General features: G+C 29.7%; 1 pseudogene; it reads right to left on the bottom strand.

The window, feature by feature from the left end:
• Nucleotides 1-10,046: 10,046 nt before the first annotated feature.
• Nucleotides 10,047-11,453, bottom strand: LOC105617848 (annotated as a pseudogene).
• Between the last annotated feature and the right edge of the window lie 11,638 nt (nt 11,454-23,091).

Raw genomic sequence — 23,091 nt, forward strand, 5'->3', positions numbered from 1 at the left:
CTCATCCGCCGTATTCTCCAGACATTGCTCCCTCATCACTTGTTTCGATCAATGGCACACGGCCTGGCTGACCAGCACTTCCGGTCTTATGAAGAAGTAAAAAATTGAATCGATTCGTGGATAGCCTCAAAAGATGACCAGTTTTTTCGACGCGGGATTCGTACGCTACCCGAAAGATGGGAGAAAGTAGTGGTCAGCGATGGACAATACTTTGAATCATAAATGTATAACCAGTTTTTTACAATAAAGCCTCGAATTTCGGAAAAAAAACGGCGGAAGCAAAGTTGTACACCTAATATTCTGATAGTGCTGATTGCATGTGTTTTAGCCTGATATCATGTTAGTGTTCTTTTATTCGTAAGTTGACCCCAATTTTTTCAATATATACTTGCCCGCAGGAACAAGATATTTTGTATACCCCTGCGGAGTAAAAGTCTTTGATCTTTAGGATTTCTTAAGATTTGTGCTATCTTTTTAGGTGATTTAAAGATAGTTCGGATATTGTGTTTGTTTAATATCTTGCCAATCTGATCTATTGTTCCTTTGACATATGGGAGAATGAATAGAATCCTTTCATCTGATTGTGTGTCAGAAACCGTTGTCTTGTTTGCATGTTTATTGTTTTGATTGTCTTTTTGTCGTGTCCGTTTTTCTGTAAGGCTAATCTTAAATGATTGAGTTCTGTCTGTACATATTCTTTGTCAGAGATGGTGGAAAGCTCTATGTAAAAGTGAATTGATTGCAAACTGTTTTTGTGCTGGATAGTGGTGCGACTTGGCATGTAGACATCTATGTGTATTGATTTTCTATACACTTGATGGCCTAAGATACCGTCACCTTTTTTAGAAACAACATCTAGGAAGGGAAATTTTTTGTTTTCCTCTATGTCTAAAGAAAATAAAGTAGATATTTAGATGTTGAGGAAGATAAAGGATTTATGGAGTTCGGCTCTGCCATGTCTCCATATCACGAATGTGTCGTCTATATAACGGAACCAAATTTCTGATTTTTTGAATGTTTTTCTGAGGGCCTCTTTTTCAAAATGCCCCATGAAGATGTTGGTGATTACAAGAGAAATAGGAGAGCCCATTGCTATTCCTGAAGTTTGTTCATAAAATTGATTGTTATAGGAGAAGTAAGGTCGTTAAGCAATGCTCTATTAGCGGGATGAGGTCGGAGGAAACTTCATGTGAGGCCTTTATTATGTTTTTTATTGGGACTTGTGTGAAAAGGAATTCTACGTCGAAACTTATAAGCAGATCTGTAGGATGTAGTCGGATTTTTTGGATCTTTTGTATGAAATCCATTGAGTTAATTATATGTGATTCGGATTTTCCAGTGAGGAGTGGGCTTACCTAAGATTCATAAACCGGAAAATCCACTTAGAGTTATTGTTTCTGCTATTAATAGTCCACTATATTTTTTCTCTCTTTTTTTTTGCACAATATCATCCACGGTAGCATTCCGGAGGTATCTAGTCTGTTGGCGATCTTGCTGCGTGCACGATGGATTTGTGATGGCACAGCCATGTGATCACCGTCCAAGCGTTTCCCGCGATATGATTGCTTCGATGGCACTTGGTCGAGAAAAATGAGATTTTCTCTGCTTTCCAAATTTATTTGAACAGACCTCAAATGTGGGCAAACGTATTTTACAGTAGCGGAAAGGATCTCAACGATAGCGCTGTAATACTTGTCCACGAGGCGAGACACGCGCTGTCGACGAGATAGAGCGGTTATAATGATCTGAGTGTTTTAGATCGATTACGCGCGACGCATGCGTCGCTTAACAATCGACATCTCGTGGATTGATCAATTCTTTATCAATGTGATTAGACGATATGACTAGACGCCGTAAACGATAGGGGTACCGAACATAGTCAGAAGAAAAACAATTTCTATTTTTCAACAAATTAAATGGGTTGCATTTTGAACCTGATCATGTTTTAGCCTCCTTGGATGTGATCTCATTGTTTACTAACATTTCCATAGATTCGATATCGAAAAGTATTGAGAGAAGATGGGACTACATAACTAAAAATACTACTATACCATTGAATGAATTCCTTATTACTGTAAACTTTATTCTGGATTCTACATTTTTTATCTTTAATCATTTTACAAACAGATTTTGGGTACCCCTATAGATTCGCCTATATCTCTAATTTTACTGAAATCGTTTAACAGAACTTAAAAATGTCAGCTATTAGAATGTTGCAATCTTTGTTTTATTATCACTATGTTGACGATATTTTTTAGCGGCTTCATTTGATACTATAAATGATATTAAAAATATTTTTAATTCATTGCATACTAGGTTGCAGTTCACCATTGAAATTGGTACTCATGGCACTTTGAATTTTTTAGACACGACTATAATTATTGAGGAGTAGAAATGTATTCAATACATCTCAGAAACCTACTTGTTCGAGGAGATTTCTAAATTTTTATTCCCATCACTCTTTATGTCACAAAAGGAATGTTATTATGCAATAGAATTTTATTATTGTCTTATCCAAAATTTCATGAACATAATCTGGTAGATGCTTGGAGAATGGTTATCCTCTACATTTCATATTTCGCCACGATTAATAACAGATTTCTTTTTTACATTCGTAAATATAAAAAGTCTCATGTTTCGTATTTTCCCAAAAAAAAAGATATCTGACAAATTTTTTACCATACCTTATATTAAAGCAGTCTCTGAAAGTTTTAGATCTATTGCCTTAAAAATGAATTTTAAGTTAGCTTATACAATTCCACGTTAAATAAGTATGTAAAAAGGAGTAAAAATCAATTGATTTTATCAATTGATTAAATCAAGGGGTGGTTTCCAAAATATTTTGTGAGGATTGCGAGGTTATGTGGATCAAACAAAGAGAAAGTTAAAGATTAGATTGCAGGAACATAAATTTGACATAAATAAAAATACGGGCTCTCCAACGGTCATCACGAACCACCTATAATCTTGTAGATGCTGTTTTTGGAGAATGGTTATATTTCATATTCGCCACGATTAATAACAAACTTCTTTTTTACGTAAATATAAAATCTTTTTCGTAAATATAAAAAGTCTGTTGTGAAAGAGACGGAACACATAAAAAAAACCTAATTAATGTTAAATATAGTAATGTAAATGATGACACGTATGATAATAACTTGTTTTTAATAATATTATAAAATATTATTTGTATTAACTAAAATAATATTAATTGCTCTAATGATATATATGTATTTTTTACTCTAATAAATTTTTTTATACCAAATATTATAATTAATACAATATTATAATTAATATTATAATAATCTTTTGTCAACGTATTAGCTTTGGCAAAAGAAATTTTGTATTAATATTTTTTTGAAATTCTTTTTATCATCGCAACATTGTAAATTTAAGGTAACTTTGATTACAAATTTTAATTTGTACTTATAGTAATCTATAGATGGACTTTCTTTATTGTATATTTTGTATCTTTATACTTAATGCTCTGGAATTTTTCTTTGCGTTAAATACTGTATTGGTGTAATTTTTATTTCCATTATTTTTATAGATTTTAATGAGAATTGTTGTATTTACGATGCTTGTGAATAATTTTGCGCGAATAATTTCTGACATCAATGAAGAATTTTATCATTTTGACATCTATCATTTATGCTATATCATTGAGGATCATGTAATATCGGATTCACGAAGACAGAATGCATTTCTACCGATGTCCTGTTATACTGTATTATTTTATTAGTTGATCCGTTTATTTAAGTATTAAATTTGTTTATCTTTTCTATTTTAATTATGTTTATATGTAACACTGAAGATGACCCGATCGGGCTCGAAACGACATTAATATATTTATTATTTGCGTTAGATCATGATAATTATATTTGTTTCTTATATTTACATATTTACTTTGTTGTTATTTGGTTCATAAACATTTATTTTTAATTTTTAATATTTTTGATATAAATTTGTGATACGTAATTTTATATAATATTTTGAATATTTTCGTTCAAAGGTCGAATCGATATTTTTTTCGATTTCATTTCGACAATTGCAATATCGCTCTAATCATAAAAAACTTTCATCTAACTAATCATCAAAAGCTTTCTCAAAATTTTTCGAAATTTAAATAATTTTATAACTTTTTAGAAAATTGTGGAATTTTTTTATACAAATCGGAACATTTTTTACAATTCGATAAAGTCTATCTTTTCTTCTAGTAATTCTTTGTATCTTATTTTATTGTTCTACTTCTGCTAAATAATATTACTTTTATTTGTATTTTGTAGTTTATTTAATATAATCTTATTACTCACTCTTTTTGTATTGAGGAAGGGAATAATGTCTCTTACCATAAATGCTGACGACTTATTAGCTATCTCTTATCATAAAAGAGCACAAAATCAAGGAAAAATATCATCGACTCTAAAAGTCTAGCTAGATTCTAGCGTGAATCGATATCGAAACAATTTCGATTTTTAAATTGAATTGATGAAATTTAAATGTTGGTCTATCATACAAGTTTTCAATATCATTTGGAAGTATAAAAATACTACTAGTGTCACTGCTACTGCAGTAGTATTACTACTGATACGCAATAGTATCAATGCTGAAATTGCTGAGCCAGTGTGTACTACTATAGTAGGTATATGATAACGTAACATAGAACTACTTCCAGTAATTATAATATTTGATATAAAAAATTTATTAGAGTAAAAAATACATTTGATATATCATTAGAGCAATTAGTATTATTTTAGTTAATAAAAATAATATTTTACAGTATTATTAAAAATAAGTTATTAGGTGTCATCATAGGTGTCATCATTTGTACATTATTACATTTAACATTAATTATGTTTTTTATGCTCCGTCTTTTTCACAGCTTTGAACAGATATGTTACAATTATACATTAGTATTATAAATACTCATGGTTCTTCGAAGGAGCAGTTCCCGTAGAAATAAAGTATGATAAGTGAAGATTCGGATTCGGATGGGTGACCACGCATCATAAAATTAGTTCTCGAATTCATAAAATAAATTTTTTTTATTATAATTTTGTCGTGTATCCTCGGAAATATGATGCTAATCAATAATATTTATTTTCACAATAAAATTTCAATAAAATTTTAATGAAATTTTCTCCACCACTATTAGTGACTACTTGTCGAATTTACTTATTGCATTATTGACTAGTAGTATATTTTTATGCTGACTAGATCAATTCAAGATTTTATTTCCAACTCGAAAATCGAAATTGGAGCCAAAAATCTATTGAAATCATAAAAATTTCGAAAACTTTTGACTTTTATTTTCGACATCGAAATGATGTCTTTTCAAGAAATTATTTCTGACTGGATTTAGGATATTAGAGGAGATGATACTCCAGTTACATTTTACACGATAACTGGTTTACTTAATCAATAATGAATATTTAAGTTTAAAACTTGACAATTACATTCATTAAAATGTTGTTGAATCAATTCTGAAATCAAAATTACGAAATATTTATTATTTAGGACACTATTATTAAAAATGATAACATTGCATAATGGCGAATCGAAGAGAAACATGGATGATAATGTGATTCTATAAAAATAATCTTACTTACTCTAACTAAAAAGTTAGTTTTGTTTAGAAAACAATAGTTTTGGTTATAAAATTAATAAAAAAAGTATAGGGTATTGCAGAATATATGCATGTATACAAGTGTATTTACATACACATGTATACATATAACATAATATATTGTAATATTTATGTATACAGAATATTTGGAAAATAATGATAAAAAAATCTTTCACATAGGGGTAGAATAAAAATTTGAATAAAAATTATTGAAGATCAATTTTCGTCAACTTTTAGCAACTAATACCTTATTAATTATTACGAAAATTACAAAATGATAGAGTTTTCTTCTCAGTTTAGTCCATTTTGCCCCTATGTGAAAGATTTATCATTATTTTCCAAACATTCTGTATATAAGCAACTCGGCAGCCTATAAAAATCTATAGTAACGTAAATTATAGATTAATGCTAAAACTACAATTAGTTCAAGAAATAATTATTTTGAAATAAAAATCTCAATAAAGAAACTGTGAGTAATCAATACACATAAAGGACATTAGAATGCTATGCTATTGTTTAAATTTGCAACTTAAAATATTTTATACAGTCAAATAAAATATTAAATAGCAAAAAAACACATTCCAATATACATATATTTATGTGATAATACAAAAATTAAAATAAATGAGGAAATAGGTGTAAAATGTATATCAGAACCGTTTCAAAATACTTGAAAGTAAAAATGCATTACATTAAAATAAATATAATATGTTCAAAAGATGTTTTTTTTGTTTTAAACATGATTTTTTTTTTCTAAAGCTGTTAAAAACCTGTTTAAAATATGTATAAAACATTAAAAACATGTTTTAAACAAAAAAAACTGAATATCTTGTTTTTTTTAAAAAACATTTTTTTATCAACTCTGCTTCTTTCACTCCACACGGCGCACTGCCTCGCTCGCGTTCTTCAACTTTCCAACGGTTTTAAACAAACTTTTTCGGCAGCAAAAAATTCGAGAATTTTTAACAACAAATTCAATTCTTTCTTGACAAATTGGATAAATGAAATTATTAATCTTAAAAACTAAAGTCACAGTGATTTTATGAATAAAAATTATTATTTCGGCTCCTAATAATCGGAGAGTAATCTTTTTTTTTAAATTCATAGAAAAATATCAGATTTCGAATACTTTACACGGCTATTTAATATGATATTAACGAAATTATTTTCATTTTTTTATACAGAAAAAGATATCCACTTTTTAAAGGCGTTTTTTATAATATATTTAATTGCAAAAAATCGTTTTGCAATTATTAAGTGTACGTGATAGTGCAACTTTTGAAGAAAAAAAATCTTCACTCTTGTAAATTGCTGTGCGACTGCTCAAAGATGAAGAAATTAAGTTTTCCGCAGACAGGTTTTTAGTGAACAAATGGTTTTTTGCAAAAATGAACACTAATGAATATTTCAAGCTTATTCAGGGCTAGATTTGTTATTACGAGGGCTTATTACACTTTACGAGAATTTCAAAGCTTTGCGTTTAAATATCAATGAATAGAGAGTGAAAAAAAGCCTTTTTCGGTGTTTGTTATTTTTTTCTACTAAGTTAATGTTCCATATCTCATTTTGTAGTTATTTCGAATACATACTTTTTTTTATACTGATTTTTTTTCATATAATCAATACCTTTTGTTTTATAAATGAAAAATGTGCTTTTTGCAACTATTCGATTTTTTTTTTGCATATTTTCTTCACAAATCTCGAGTCTCGAACATGTGCATTTCTTTTCTGATGGTCTTTCGAGACTTTCGTGAAAAGAAATGCTAGTTTATAAATTTTTTCCGATAAAATTCTACTTCTATTTAAATATTCTTGCTACTCGAGTTTATGAAGGGGAGATACACTATAACGCGCATGAAAAAGCGTAAACAATTAAACATCTCGTAAACTGTTTTAACATGATTTATATTATTCCGGATTAAGAGAAGGGATACACTACAATTTATTAAACTTATGTGTTATTTAGGATGCTCCTTGCCCCTATTGATGCCTAGATTCGCTGAGCGGCCGAGATTGCCGAGAAAACATTTTCGGTCGCTTGAAACTAATATGAGAAGGAGCTCGCTATCTCATTCACTTTCGACGCATCGCAGACGAGCTCACGGACACAGACTCAGGCATGTATATAACGCCGCACCACGATAAATGGTCGAACTTATAGGCGAAAAATGACATTTTGACGAAATTTTTGTTGCGTGCCATTTTGTTATTATTTGCTTAATTGTGAAAATGTGACTTGTCTCGTACTTATCAAAGTAATAATTATCGATGAAAACTAAAGTCTTGGAATTTTATATGTAAAAGCGTATATTTTATTCGTTTCAACAGCTGTCGGAACAGCTGCCGTATGTTTTGTCCGAATATAGGTTCACTTTACATGCCTTTTACGATCATTTACTGACCATCATTTACTACCAAGGAAAGGACAATTTTCATCGATTTTTATAAGTGTTTTAAAGTGATCTCATCATTTCCAAATTGTCTTTATTTAAAAATGACATGCAACATATATTAACGTATCATTCCTCGCTTCTGATGTCACGATTCCAACATGACCGACTAGTTAGGAGCCTTAAGTGCTCGGAACCAATCAAACAAGACCGGCGTCACATCATCAGTTTGTCACTCTTTCTGGACGGTATTCAGTCGGCTCTTATATTTAAGACCATTATGTATGGTGGAAATATACAAGGTGAACCATTGCGCATAATGGCGGCATTGAACATGTGGCTTAAAGTTTCGACCAATCAGTTATTTCCCAACGGAGACACGCGTATTTTAAGTGTACAAATGTGTCAATTGGATATTAAAATACGATGCATAAAAAATTAAATATATTAAATATATTAAATATAAAATATAAAATGGATACAAAATATGAATATAAAATATTAATAACATATATAAAATACATATTATAACAAAATAATACAAGTAATTATAATACATATATACTTCATTTTTTTCATTTTTTTTTTGCTATTATTGCTTATTATTTCTCGATTTCTAGTTTTCTAGTTTTCTAATTCTGTAGGTTTGTGTTCGCATTAGACACGTAACAACTTCTATAGGAAATTTGTTTTTTATTTTAGCGCATACAATTGAAGTCAATTTATCAAAAATTTTATCCTCTAGATGAAAAAATTATCCATGATATTTTTGGAATTCTACATTCATCACTTGTGCAGCTGATAAAAATTCAGGGGAAGGATAAATATTTCCACGCGAGATGAATGACAACCAACTGTCACTAGGATGTTTTACAACCTAAGTGCAGATATTTATGTAAGAATCAGTATGCAACGTATCCTGTTATATAAATTAACGCTTGTTACTCGATGTCTTGCTCAGCAATATTGGCTTCGAATTCCTGTAATCGCTATTCGTCATCAGTAGCAAAATATTTGTTAGTTACTTGTGTAGCTACAAATATAGTATAAATATTATATTATAAACCATAAAGTAATTGTGGTAATGAGTATTATTAAATATTATTTAATTATAATGATAATTATTATTATTATATCGTCTTAAATTGTCATGAACCAATTACAGAGTAATATTAGCATTTTAACACAGGAAGACTGGATTTAACAACCTGCTTAGAAGAATAATAGGAGCTCCGAATACGTTTTCGTTAATAATAAATAAAATTAAACAAAATTGATAATTATATTTAACATTGTAATTATATAACGCTAATATGTATATTGAACAAGAAAATTGTTATTGTCACATTACTATATTAAATATTTTTTGTGAAAAATTCATCAAATATAAAACGAATTTAAAATCATAAAACTTATAAATAAAATAGTAAACATATACAAATATAAAAATCAGAATCATATTTAAGACCGTACATGAAAACACAATCGATATATTAGATGCCTATACCGGTCAAAGCTAGATCTTTAATGTTTATATAATTCAATGTGAATTATATATGTATACTATGCACAAGCATATATACAAATATGTAATATCAGATATTAAATTAGTGTAATTTATTAAAATATTATTAAATATTGGCTCCCAAATCATCCTTCTAAATAGATAATTAAATGAAAATTAAACCATCTTATATATAATTGAAAATTTTTTTACCAAAATTAAGATACATAATGGAAAGTCAAAAGGAATATCAAATGGAAGCTAGGTTGAAAAAAAGTTATAGCAGTTTTAATTTCGCAAGAAATCTTGGCTACCTTCTAGTGTTAAAGCAGTCTTAAAGTAAGGATTATGAATATCTAAGAGATCAAAATACCAGCAGTATCACATTCCCATTTTTCTTCATTCTATTGGCACACGATCATTCTCAACATTTGTAGAGTATTGTCCAACATTTGTGTCATCAAGAAATAATACAATTTCTATCGCCAATTCGTCTTGCTCATTTTCAAAAATATTTGCTTCCATTTCAAACTTGCCATCTTCTAACTGAATGGTATTGATCATGGCCGCAAAATTTTCTCCCATTTTTTCCACGTCTCTCTGCATGCTCTCAATGATCCCGCATTTTTTTTTTAATTCGGCTTGTAGTTGAAGATTTTTGCAAATAAGCTGTTCGTTTTCGTTTTTTTTTTTTTCACCAAATCGATTAACAGTTGTTCAATTTCCTCTAGCATTTTTATTTTTTTTGCGGTGAAGATCTGAAAAATACAAAAAATGAAGTCGCACTTTTGACAAATTATTATAAAGAAAATAAAAATAAAGAGCATGGCGTTTCTGACAAATCACAAATTTTTTGTACATTATATTTAAAAAATTACAAAAGAAAAATTGCATGTTACTTTCTCTAAAATAAAAGAAATATACAATTAAAAACAATTTGTACAATTTTCTGTATTGATATTAATGGATTGGAAATGTAAAAAAAATTAATCAAATCAAGAGATAAAACTAGACACAATTCAATCCTTATACAATAAAATCTGTGAAAATCAGAAAAATAAATTCAATTATTATTATTTTCATTGGATAACATATTTTTGTGTTAACTCAACTGTCATTAATACTTCAGCATCTTCTTGATTACATCTGTCTTTGTTCATTTCTGAAATATAAAAAATAAAATCAATCATCCATAAGAGAGAAGATTTATATTAATATTACAGAGGAGAATTAATATTTCAGAGAGAGCGCATACTCTTCATCAAAATTGATGCTGTCCAGCGATATTTTTTCTTGTACATTTGCATTTGCCATACAAAGCACAGAACTGCTATTGGATTCGTCGAAACCTTGTGAGATAATGTCTCCTTCGGGATTATGGTACAATCAATCAATTCTACGTACGTTGGTATTCCAGTGCTATAAATATCGTAAACAATGCAATGTTGTATATTTTAATAAAAAAGTTTTTTTGGACCTTCTAAACTTATTACATCTATATAACTGAACAAAAAGCAATGACCTCATGTTATTATACGTATTAAATGTAATTGAATTTAAATTATTTCAAACATATAGCTATGTAATAATAAATAATAAGAAAATATAATTCAATGATTAGTTACTGATTATCATTGAGTTATGTAAGTCTAACAGCTTTATTGCGCAAAAGAATTATTTTAAATTCAATTATATTTAATATAGATAATATATATTAAAATGATTCGTTATTGTTCTTCGCACTAAATTAAATGCACAAAACAAAGCATTACTTGTGCATTATAGTGCGTTGGTTAACCAATGCATTTATTTTGTAACTACAAGAATAAATTTTACAACTGTGCTTCTGTTGTCTAATATTATTCCTGTATCAAAGTCATAATTTATTTTTATTTTTACCAAACATATTTCTGTGAAGGTTCTGCATTATCATCACAAGTTGTCTCAAATGAATTCAACAGCTTTTTTTGCTTTTTATTTGGCAAGTCGAGCAGATTTGTTGGTTACCAATCCTTTTCGCAATGTACAATTTTCGATAAAATGTGTGCGGAATGAGGTTTAGTCGTTCGATATTCCAATTGGAAGAAAAGCATAGCTCACATATCCGTTCTGAAAGTAATATTTTTAACTATCATAGAAAATCGATACTACTATTACTATTATTAGTGTTATTGCTAGTACTATTGTGCCACTGATATATGTACAGTAATGTTACTGCTGATATGAATAGTGACACTAATACGAATTACTACTAGCAGTGACACTAGTAATATTTTTCTATAAAGGAATTCTCTTTCAAACGTTATCACTCGTATTTTTACGAAAATTATAAACAAAACAAAGCAAAATTAAATAAATGTATATGATTTTATTTTTTACGTTAGAAACAATTTAATTTTAATGTAATTTTTGAAATCAATGGAAATAGTAATTATTACCATATGTAATCTTAAAATTGTTCTCTCCAACCATTTCAATCGCAACTCTTGATCTTTAGGGAATAAGAAGTTTCACATTCTTATTAAACACATAATTTGTGCGACTTTTACAATTTTTTACGAAACAATTTGGCATATTGACAGTTTATTGACACTTCTAAGATACGACACGTATGACGATTCTCAATGTCAGCCATACTGAATTTTGCATCTTGGGTAAAAGCTAATTGGGTCATTGTTCCCCATTTTTTTTTGGAATGACTGCGCATCCACCAGAATGCTTCACTGTATATTTTCACCATGTTTAAGATCATCTTAAATCTTGAGATGTCATGAACCAATCAGAGAACTGCACTAACATCTTAAGACATTACTTAAAACGGATCTTAAATATAAGATCCAATTATGAATACTAACCTACGAGGTTCTTCGCCAATCACTAAATACTAGGAATTAAAAGTCTAGGCGTCTGAGAAAAAAAAATTTCATAATTATAATTTTATATTAATTAATATATTGTGTAAAATTATGTCAAATTAAATATAATTATATATAAAATATGTCCAAATATGAGCATATTTCATATATAGGATCCCGACCTACGAGATCATTTCTTGCGAGTAGGTAGAGCGGACTGAGTTGAAAAGTCTTTTATCATTTTATAATTTTTGCAATATTTTAGGATATTAATTTTTAAATATCAAAACAAAAAAAATTTTTAAATATCACTAAATAAGCACGTATCGGCGCGGACTATCACTAAGTACTATGCGCTCATCAGTTGCGGTCGCTTGTAAATGATAAAAGACTTTTCGATCTAGTTAAACTTTTAGATTTCAGTTTAGTTCTGTATCAGCTCATGAGAGGCATATTGGGGACACCTTGTATATATGATTTTACACAACTGATATGAAATTACATAATTTTGTAAAACTTTTTCTGCTGGGCGGTAAAAAAAGTTAAGAACACTTGTATAAAGTTAAAGATTAGAAAAGAAAGATGATTTACAGTAATAAAAAATTAAGTTCCAATATAACATAAAATAAAATAAATATCTTATACTTATCTAGCAAACGAGAATGGATTGAAATGGATTCAGATTTTCAGAAACATTGATTCACAAACGTTAAAATGAATGCTTTTCAATCCTGAATGCATTTTTATTCATTTATAAAAATAAGAATTACATGGAGCATATCTCTATGCCTTTCAATCTAAAAATAATATTAGCTTCTTCTGTGCACAACACCTACATTGTGAATACTGTTCAATTCAAAATTTTGAATAGAAAATGCAGTTTTTCAATCCAGTTGAATCTAAAAATATCAACCATTTCTGTGCATGATGAATACTGTTAAATTTAAAATTCTGAATAGGAAATGCAGTTTTCTAATCCAGTTAAATAAAAAAAATTTTTCTTTTAAAAATGGGCCATATACTATTCAATTTAAAATTGTAAGTAGAAATCCATTGTTTTATTTAAAAAAGCATTATGAATTGTTATTTTATTCAGAAATATGAATAAGAAATTTTTCGTTTTAATTCAACTGAGTTAAAAAAAAATTGTGCCATAAAAATATATCATGAGAATTCTCCTTCATTTAATAATTAAAAAAAACATAAAAAGAACTACGTAAATATATTCAATAAATATTACTTATACAAATTCTTTTTTAATTAATAAATTAATTGCTTTTATGTATATTTTATATTAACATGTTTTCTTTATTATACAGTGTATATTTTTTTATATAAGTTTTAAAATAATAATTTCAATCTTAATCTTCAATGCCTAATCTAATATCAGTCTTAAATGCAATTGAATATATTTTTATGGAAATTGAAAATGACAGTTAAGGTAAACATTTGCCAAAAGATTAAAGAAAAAAGACGAACATATCATTTAGGTGAATATATTAAGCCTATTCATTATTATATTTTTATATATATTTTTATATATTTTTTATTAAATCATTCTAAAATTTTCTCTTTTCCACAAAATAAGTATATAATAGTTCAGCAATAAAGAACAAATTTATTAACAGATTTTGGAAAACTTTCTCAGAAAACATATTCTAAATAAACTCATACATTACTTGCTGTACATAACAATATTTTATTTCCAGATTTAAGATCTACATATATCCATTTACCAGCCTCGTACTTTACTCTGAGAAGCCCATGTTAATATCCATGTTTTATATTCTTTTTTTTTAATTTTGACTTGCTTATGTCTAGGATGGGTTTTGCACATCACATACCATGTGTCATTCTTACATAGAAAGTAACAATCCTTGCAACGTAACTGTAACTGACCTTTTGCCTTTAAACCACATATTGAATTATATATGGGCAATATGGGTTGTAAAAGAAAACATGTATTTTTGTGACTCGATAAATTGCTTGATAAATATAATTTCTCTCTGTTGCACATGTAGTGGATTCTACGAAATAATACATTTTCCACAGTCGGGATCATCAAAATTTTTGGAGCTATGGAATTAATTGTTTGGTATACTGATTTAAAAATTACAGCGACATTCATTTTTGCTATAAACAGAAATTAATATATATTAATATAATGACATAGAGTTTTTAACATTATTTTTTCAAAAAATAAAAACAAGGAATACAAATTTACTATCTTTATAAAATATATTATTTTCCTTAAAATAGCAGAAAAATTCAATTAATATTATATATGCTAACAAGTCTAATACAAACAATAGAATACTTATTTTTAAAAGATGTACTTACATAATTTTTTTATAAGATTAGATACAGTTTAAAATATAAATTGGCTCAAAACAGTTACGTAATTCATGTAATTGCGTAATTATTTATGGTAATTATCCAAAAGAACTATTACACTTCGTAATTATCCAGAACTGCCTCATCTCCGATTTCGATTAAATTAGGCTCATTCGACGAGTTTTTGCACAAAATGAAAAAGTTTGTGCAAAAAAAAGTGCAGAACTGCTCTGCGAAGCGAAATATTAAGCGATAAAGCTTTTTTTTTTAAGGAGTATTCCTCGGGTGAGAGGAAAAAAGTTGCCTTCAACTCTAACCTATGGGCCATATAACACAAAAAGCGCTAAAATTGAATGAATATCGAGGTTAGGAAATCTGTCACAACGATAAATACTACAATGAAAGCATATGCCATGGAATAATGACTTCTGTACACTAAACGCGGAAATACTTGCCGCACGGCAAAATGAGACGCGGTAACCAATGAACACATTAGGAGCTGTAAGCTTATTGGCTACCGCATTATATTTTCCAAGCGTTTCCACGTCCAGTGGCAGAAGCCATTATTCCATGGCACATACACAATATAATCAATAGAGACACTCAGCGAAAAAATGTGTGTTCGCGGAGGCTGCGCAGCTTCTGTTTTGGGTCGGATCCAATGAAATGCAAGATGACAAAACAAACATACACAGATTTCCGTGTGAGTAGATATCCGTGGCAAAAGAAGACAATTTAAGAGCTGTGCCGTAAATATTTCTAAAAAATGGAATAAAAAAAAGTTATGTTACGTGCAGTATTAATAGTAATATAATAAATAATGCATAATAATAGTAAAAATTCACAATGTTTTTTTTCGTTATCCGTTTTTTCGTTATTCGTTTGGAGTAAAATCTCACTCCAAAGAGTTGAAATATTATTGGAAAAGAGAGAAAAATTTGTACTTTTGTGAATAAAAGTGGCAGATTTTCATTCCAACAGAAAAATAATCTTATTCCTTTTTCAAAGTGGATTTTATTCCAAAAGTGTGAACTCTCATTTCAAAAAAGTGAAAATCTGACATTTTTATTTAAGAGTGCAAATTTTTCACTATTTTTAAAATTATCCCAAAGATATCGTAAGGTAAGTTTTTAATTTACAAAAAGTAAGTAGTTTACGCTAGGTTAACTATAATCGAATGTAATTTTGTGAAAAAAAAATATTTTTACATTGACTACGTTTACATGACATCCTTAATTATGTTTTTTAGATCAAAGCAATGGACTATCGCATGAGGCATTATATCCTTTTTCGATCCTGGATTTTTCAACATTAATATGGCGAATACTCACGTGACTGCGACACGGAGATCAAAGGTGCCGACACGGAGTGTCCCTATTGGTTATGCATGTGCCACAGTATAACTATTTCATTGTGGATAAAGGTCACAGCATAGATTCTTGCATAACGCATAGTGCATAGCACACAAGGGAATCAACCAATCGAAATTCTTTTTTGACATAGAATAGAAGGAAAGGAAAGATGCTGATCATGCACAGTTGATTCGCTTATGCCCTATGCATTATGCAAAAGTCTGTGCTGCAGTCTTAGAATATATCTACACAAATTTATATAACCGCATAAACGTATGCATATAAAAAATTACCTAATTACATTTTATGTGTGACTTCATAAGAGAAATGTATTGGTGTACAACTTTGCTTCCGCCGTTCTTTTTCTGAAATTCGAGGTTTTATTGTAAAACACTGGTTATACATTTATGTTTCAAAGTATTATCCATCGCTGGCCACTACTTTCTCCCATTTTTCGGGTAGCGTACGAATCCCACGTCGAAAAAACTGGTCATCTTTTGAGGCTATCCACGAATCGATCCAATTTTTTACTTCTTCATAAGACCGGAAGTCAGCCAGGCCGTGTGCCATTGATCGAAACAAGTGATAGTCAGAGGGAACAACGTCTGGAGAATACGGCGGGTGGGGTAGGACTTCCCATTTCAAGTATGTCTTGACCACTTTCGCAACATGGGGTCGAGCATTATCATGCTGCAAAATCACTTTATCGTGTCTCTCGTTGTATTGCGGCCGTTTGTCTTTCAATGCTCGGCTCAAACGCAATTGCGTTCGATACCGATCGCCTGTAATTGTTTCAATCGATTTTAACAGTTCATAATACACTACGCCGAGCTAGTCCCACCAAATACAGAGCATGACCTTGGACGTCAAAATCACCGTTCTTGAAACAAAGTTGATAAATAGATTTGCTATTAGGTGTACAACTTTACTTCCGCCGTTTTTCCTATAGATGGCTTTAGCGGTAAGTGGTGGTCGAAATAAATAGATCATAGACGTCATACAATAAACTTGGGCATCTGTCAACATAACCCCATAGAAACATTAGTCGATTTGTGTCTGCATCATAAAGTTATTCTCGATTGAAAATGTCAGTTTACGAGTCAAATTCTCGTCATTTGCGGGAGGTTTTAATTTTTTGCTTCAATATGAAGAAAACTGCGGCTGAAGCTCATCGAATGCTCTCAAATACTTATGGTGAGGCCGCTATTAGTGAAAAAACGTGTCGTGAGTGGTTTCAACGCTTCAAGAACGGTGATTTTGACGTCCAAGGTCATGCTCTGTATTTGGTGGGACCAGCTCGGCGTAGTGTATTATGAACTGTTAAAACCGATTGAAACAATTACAGGCGATCGGTATCGAACGCAATTGCGTTTGAGCCGAGCATTGAAAGACAAACGGCCGTAATACAACGAGAGACACGATAAAGTGATTTTGCAGCATGATAATGCTCGACCCCATGTTGCGAAAGTGGTCAAGACATACTTGGAAACGTTGAAATAGGATGTCCTACCCCACCCGTCGTATTCTCCAGACGTTGCTCCCTATCAATTGTTTCGATCAATGGCACACGGCCTGGCTGACCAGCACTTCCGATCTTATGAAGAAGTAAAAAATTGGATCGATTCGTGGATAGCCTCAAAAGACCAGTTTTTTCGACGCGGGATTCGTACCGAAAGATGGGAGAAAGTAGTGGCCAGCGATGGACAATACTTTAAATCATAAATGTATAACCAGTTTTTTACAATAAAGCCTCGAATTTCGGAAAAAAAACGGCGGAAGCAAAATTGTACACCTAATACAAACTGTAAAGATAATATTAATTTACAAAAAAATGTATGTAAAAAAATTTCTTTTAATCAGATAAAATGTTTTTTATAGATTTTTGTATGCTGAAAACGATGCCGCAAGCAAAAATTAAATTTCACTAGCACGTTAGGTTTTCGAAATAATTGAGATTTAATATGCAAAAATGATTCTTTTGTTATATTTAAAATGTTCTTGTAAAAAAAGATTAATGTTATCTCGAAATTATAATCAGAAATCATGAATGTATTATTCATTCTTTACAAAATGTATTCTTGTTATCTTATTTTTTAGTCGTTATGAAGGATTCAAGTACAGAGTTTTTCTAAGATATTAAATTTTTTACCTTTAACAATGATATCATTATACTTATAATTTCTAGTTTGTTACTATCGATACACACAATATAATTTATAGATTCCGCTAAATATATACGTGTGTATGTGTGTGTGTGTGTGTGTGTGTGTGTGTGTGTGTGTGTGTGTGTGTGTGTGTGTGTGTGTGTGTGTGTGTGTGTGTGTGTGTGTGTGTGCACATGATATACGTACAGTACACCATACATACACGCGTGCGCATACACATTTCTAAAAAAAAAGATTATATAGTTTGTATATGTTTCTCGACAGTCACAAATTTGTATCTCAGAAAAATCCTGTATTTAAATTCTTTGTTGCACAGCAACGAAGTATATAATTTTATAAAGTATATAAGGAGATATATAAGGAGATTAAAAAAAAATGCATTTTATAGGACATGAACAATATATTCATCATAACAACAAATTTTAATAATTCAAGATAATGTTAGCTTTTTTTATAAAAGAACGTTAAATGTTGTAAAAAAATAATTTTTTAAACATTAAAATTATGTTGGAAACCTAACGCTGAAATTATAAACAATTTCATTTTTTTTTTCATACGATCAATACTTTCATGATAAAATATTTTTAAGAATGTCGTATTTTTGATCATTTTGAAAAAGAAACAATTTTTCATACTTTTTTTGTAAATATCTTGGATTTGGCTACTTTTATGTACAAAATCCGTCTTATGAAAATTTAAGATTATTGAATTCTTTACAAAATCATTTTTTATTCATTCTTGTATGACCAATAGTTTCCGAGATACGATTTTAAAAATATTTCCTCTTATTTTCGAATAAAACTTATTTTTTAACAATTTTTGATAAATATCTCGGATTTGGCTATTCCTATGTAAAAAGTACTTATTGTCAAATCGAAACATTTTTATCCTCAATTTACGTTAAAATATAAGTTTATTAATACGGGTATGTAATCGAATTGAAAAAAATGATATTCATATTTTTCTCTAAAGTTTACATTTATTTATATACGATGTTAGATGTGTATCAAAATATATTTTTGGAGAAAGCTTTGAGGAAAATTGCCTTTTTTCAATATTTTCTTAAAAAACCTATTTGTTGTTACTTTTTTATAAATATTTCTAAAGAATTTATGTAAAAAATATAAAGTATATTAAATTAAAACTTATAAAATTTCCTACAAATGCTTTTTTCTTCTCTGTCCATCAATTGTAGATATAGTTGTTTGAAAAAAGAGTTTTCTGCGACATTTTCTTTTTACTGAAAGTCATAATCCATAACTTGTGTGAAAACGGTGTATTTGTAAAAATGATACAATAACGACATTTTCTGACCTCTTAATAATATTCCTTCGAATTTTTAATATATTCGATTTCTTTCAGAGAACTGCTGATCATGCTCTTTTGTACCACTGACTGTATATATAGCATATATTTACAGAAAAGGAGATTTCCATCTTTAATAAAATAATGATATTAAAATAAAAAGTTATGTTCTATTTTGGACAATATTTTAAGAATAATATTGGGTTATTCAAAAAGTCATTGCGTTTTTTTCATTTGATTTTCAGATGTGTTTATTTAATATACGTAATGAACATTAATCAATGATATATTGGCCGTTTTGTTCGATGACCTTCTGCCATCTCCCGGGCAACTTCATAATACCACGTTCATAAAATTTCCCATTCTTCTCTGCGAGAAACAACTCTAGGTGCTGTTTGATGAGGTCTTCAGAAGAAAACGTTTTACCATTCAAGGAGTTTTGCAAGGAACGAAAGAGATGGAAGTCTGATGGTGCAAGGTCTGGACTATATGGTGGATGTGGTAACATATCCCAACTGTTGCAACAATTTTTGCGAGTGACCAAACTTGTATGTGGTCTCGCATTGTCGTGGTGAAACACACCTTTACGATTGATTAGCTCGGGACGTTTCTATGCGATGGCATCACTTAATTTCTGCAGCTGCTCACAGTAGTCGGAATTAATCGTTTTATTCTTTGGAAGTAGCTCATAGAAGACTGGTCCCTTCCAATCCCACCACATTGACAGCATTATCTTCTTTTGATGGATCGTCGTCTTTGCTTGCCTTTCCGGTGCTTCATCTTACCTACTCCAACTTCTTTTTCGGCTGACATTATTGTAAACAATCCATTTTTCGTCGCCCGTGATCATACACTTCAAGAACGAATCATTTTCTTCGCGTTTGATGAGATTTGAAGCGAGATTGGCGCGTAAAAAAGTGCTCTTCCATCAAAACAATGCATCGTCCCACAAGTCGACCGTTGCAATGACAAAACTACGAATTGGGCTATGAATTGATTCCACCCTATTCTCCGCATTTGGCCCCGTGACTTCTTTCTATTCCCAAATTTAAAAACTTGGCTCGGTGGAAAGAAATTCTCATTAAATGAGGAAGTCATTGTCGCCGTCAATGAGTATTTTGCAGACTTTGAGGTAGCCTACTTCAAATGACTACCAAACGTGAACTATGTGTCCTTTCTGGCTGAAATTTGGCCTGAAGGAGTTCGAAGAGTGGATCTTTCGAGATATCGCGTCATCAAATGGATTAGCCATTTCATGGAAATTTACCAAACTTATCAAACAACCCACGTAATAAAACAGAATATGGCGAATATGCTCTTCTCCATGTTCACAATTGCAAGCATAAAACTCGATCGAATTGCGTTTTTTTTTGTTTTTAGGTTGAGTATCAACAACAAAACGCGTGTAAACATTTAACATTCATGTCCCGCTTGCATACAAATAAACGTGGACAACGCCATCTATTGGAAAAAACGCAATGACTTTTTGAACAACCCATAATTTCAATTGCAAATTTTGTATAACTGTGACGTGAATGATGGAACTATTTGAAAAATGAGTTTTATTCAGCATCCAATAAAATTCTTATGGAAAATGACTAGTCTTATTCTGGTATTCGAAGAAAAGTCATTTTTTGTCAAACAATATTATTGTTTATTTATCTCATTAGTCTGTGCATAAAAATATTAATTAGATATAATTATCAAATAGTGAATAGTTTACGATATTATAGACATGCAAATCTCTTAATGTCTTGGAGTTCTCAGAATCAGTCCAAGAAATGGAGATAGAAATTGATGGCAAAAAAGAATTTAGTTTAATATGACAACACGTTTCGAAATGTCAACGCTCTTTTTGTTTTTAGAAAAATTATGCTCTACAACATTCGCGAATGATATACATAATCTCGCTTTTCATTTATTTATCGATAATTTAATACGTTTTAAACATAATATTTTAATAGACATTTAAATTAAACTCTACAATATTTTATATTTTATGTCAAAATGTGCTACAGTGAAAATATATAATAATAAATATATCATTAAATGTTGATTTTTTGATCATTTGATACTATTAATACGATTATACATGGGCGGCGACTCCAATATGGTTGGTATGGAGTACTCCATACACTAAATGATTCAATGTATGGAATTCCATACACTGAATTTCACATCTGTATAACATTTGATCGGGGAGAAATTTAGAAATTAGAAATTATAATTTAAAAATTACAAAAATACAAAATATGCTACTGCATTGTTTGAAGGATGTAATACAATTTTTATGACCGAGATCAGAGATCTTGTACCAAAATACATAAAATTTATTCGCGTTCTTTTAACAATTTCTACATTAACTTGTTCGAATGAAAGATCAATTTCTTATTTAAGACAATTAAAAATCTTCGATTGATAATCAAACAAAAATGTAAATCATATTGCGACATTATACATTTATCGAGAAATGGTCGATAAGTTAAAGTTAATGTGAGAGAAGATCATTAATAATTTTATTAAAAAAAAAATAAAATTAAAGCGGCTACTTTTGTTATGTAGAAAAGATATGTAGAAAAGATATGTATGAAGAAATATATTTATCCTCCCATCCTCTTCTTCTCTCCCTCAATCTATTCTCGGGAACTCCATACACTGAAAAATTTTACTTCGTCGCTCTTGCATTTATATATAGAATAACTTGATTGCATTGTGTAAAAGATCATACAATTTTGTTTTAAAAAGTTGACTTTGAAATTTTCAAAAAAAGTCTTCATTTCAAAATATATACTATATTAAATTTCCTTTGACATCATCTTTTGTATATAAAAAGTTTTAATATTACGTATAATTACTTCTTCAAAGTGCAAACATTTTTTAAAGACTTTGATCTTTATATAATAATGAAAAAAAAAGTTAATACTACTATTATTTGTGGCTCGTCAAGCTGTACAACTTTTGACTAGAGCATTATTTTTTACAATCCAAAATAAAAGAGTTTTAGGAGGTAAATTAAAATAGGACACCTTACATCTTATGTATTATAATATATATTTTATATTCATAAATATAAAGATATAAATATAATATATAATATATAAAAAATATATACATATATGTATATGCAACACATATGCACATGTGTACACGCACAATTGATCAAGCTGATGAAAACATTAAGAAATATCAGATTAAAATGCGATTAGCCGAGAATCGGATGGAAGATGTTTAGTTGATAAAAAAAGGATGAATGGCGCTCACATGCGTTAAGTGGAACGAACGTATAGACATATTTTCATTTGTTTTTAGAGTAGCTGTGAAGCAGTCAACATTCAGTTGCGATTGCATGCATGTATTTCTGTATGAAAAATAAATTTGCGAGATCCATAATTGTTCATTATATTCTAATAATTATAAACGATTCTTTTGCACATTTTCATGTGTGTGTGTGTGTGTGTGTGTGTGTGTGTGTGTGTGTGTGTGTGTGTGTGTGTGTGTGTGTGTGTGTGTGTGTGTGTGTGTGTGTGTGTGTGTGTGTGTGTGTGTGTGTGTGTGTGTGT

This window comes from Atta cephalotes, assembly GCF_000143395.1.
Source record: "Atta cephalotes unplaced genomic scaffold scaffold00014, whole genome shotgun sequence".
NCBI classification, from domain to species: domain Eukaryota; kingdom Metazoa; phylum Arthropoda; class Insecta; order Hymenoptera; family Formicidae; genus Atta; species Atta cephalotes.